The sequence below is a fragment of the Dendroctonus ponderosae genome, unplaced genomic scaffold (genome assembly GCF_020466585.1).
Source record: "Dendroctonus ponderosae isolate FM_Combo_2020 unplaced genomic scaffold, Dpon_F_20191213v2 Dpon_F_20191213_12, whole genome shotgun sequence".
In the NCBI taxonomy this organism is placed as follows: Eukaryota; Metazoa; Arthropoda; class Insecta; order Coleoptera; family Curculionidae; genus Dendroctonus; species Dendroctonus ponderosae.
In genome coordinates this window covers 27,487-29,415 of record NW_026017316.1, presented here as the reverse complement: position 1 = coordinate 29,415, position 1,929 = coordinate 27,487, and the positions used below count along the sequence as shown (strand labels likewise).

The 1,929-nt window shown below is 35.2% G+C and overlaps 1 protein-coding gene across 1 annotated transcript in view; it reads right to left on the bottom strand.

Moving 5' to 3' along the window:
• Positions 1–425, bottom strand: part of LOC125503095 — a gene marked incomplete at its 3' end in the record, with an annotated part of 1,986 nt that extends 1,561 nt beyond the window's left edge. The window contains 1 exon segment of the mRNA XM_048662925.1: positions 1–425.
• Positions 426–1,929: the final 1,504 nt, after the last annotated feature.

Below are 1,929 nucleotides of genomic sequence, written 5' to 3'. Positions count from 1 at the left end.
TTGTAGAAGCAAGCTTGTAGTTAACTTAAGGTTGGATCCGAATAGGAATAAGTGTAAATGGAACGCACTGACCTTAATTAACTTCTGATCTGACGTTGCTTCTTTGGATTATGCCGTGTTTCCTCAGTTAGTTTCTGTGGGAATTGCCTTGCACAGAAACTCGGACTTCCACTTTAGTTGCACTGTATTACTGAATTTGACTCGAAGGACCATGTAATTTGGGTTATAAAACCCTGAGGATTTTTGATTTGATTTTTATTGTTTAATGGTTTTACAAGTTTTTCATTACATTATTCTTACAATTGGTTATGAATATAAGTTACATGTACTCGATTTCACTTGTCACTTCTGTCTTTTAAAAACTGTCTTAAATTCGCCAAGCGTCCCAATGTGGCAACGTTGAGAGGCGCGAACAGGGAGTTTGATTGTTCCAATGGAGTTTTGGTGTGGACATTGAAAATTGATTGTTTCCTTTTTTGTTGGAATTATTAAAATATAATTATCTCTTAATTGGGTAATCGATGATTCTTTTATTTCGATCGGTGACATTAGACAATGTTCTATTGGTTGATTCGAAAGTTTCCCAGATGCAGGGTTCATTCGAGTTTAGTGAAGATTGCTCGCATAGAAAAATGTCTTCGATTTCTTTACATTTGTTATTAAAGTTAAAAGACTCATTTGCCGATTTTAGCAAATAGGGGTTCTTTAGAATAGAGTAGAGTTGATAGAGAACGTAGGATTTTCCTGATATTAGGGGAATCGCTATATGAAAGATGATTAACCCATTTTTGATAATTACGTCAGCATGGGCTACCTCATAATATTTGATTATGTTATCGAACGGTATTCTTGTTTCGGGTTTTTGTTTGAAAATGATGTTCTGTAATTCCCGGTATTTAAGAATCCTATAGGATCCACTATAGTGGAATACATTGATTTCGGCAAAGTTTATCGCCGTTTTTGTGTTCTCGCAAAGTTTGTTGATTATGCGAATATTATTTTCCACGTTGTTTAGTAGCACGACTAAATGAATTTTTGTGGGTGTCGTTTGAGTCATTTATGTGACCTCGTTAATGCGGTCTTGAATTTTCTGCTGATTCTCTTTAATGTTCATCATTTGAGAGTCAATAGTTTCACTTCTTGCATATCTTCCATACTAAATTGACTCATCAAATAATTTTTTTAAATTTGTCATATATTCATCCGCCGTGGCGATGAGCAAGTCGTCGACGTATAATATGACATAAATATTTTTATAAATATTTCCTCTGTCTAAGAAATATAAACAACGGTCAACCTCTGAGTTTGTTTTAATACCTCGTGGAAACGTGCAAACCAGCATCTCGCTGACTGTTCTAAACCAGATAATGATTTATTTATCTTACAGACTTTGTTTTGTTTAGCTTTAAAACCTTCCGGTATACGCATAAACATTTCTTCTTTAAAATCCCATTAAGTTATGGTGTTTTAACATTCATTTTGTAGGGGCGTTCGTTTATACTTACTAACAAGTAAACATCAACTACTATAAAAACATATATTTACACTCCCAAACGGTAGACAATGTGTAATGGCAGTTCGTCAGGTGGTCGATCGAGAGAATACATCTGAAATCAATTTAGAAAAAGTAATTGAGTAACCAGTTCAACAAGAATTAGATTTATTATGAGAATCATTAAAACATGTCATAATCAGCTACAAGCGCCAAACGTGCCTCAAACAAGGAGCGACTCACCTAGAGTGCATCACTTGGAGTCAACAGTTATCTACCTATAACTTAATTTACAGTAGTAACTTTACTCTGTCGGAGTATTATCAATCTACCTCTGAACTCCGCAAAACTACAACCGAAGTTGCATCCTGCCACGGCTAAACTTGGGTTGTTAAGAGGTATTAAGGGTACGGCGCACGAAATACCTCCCCAAGAAA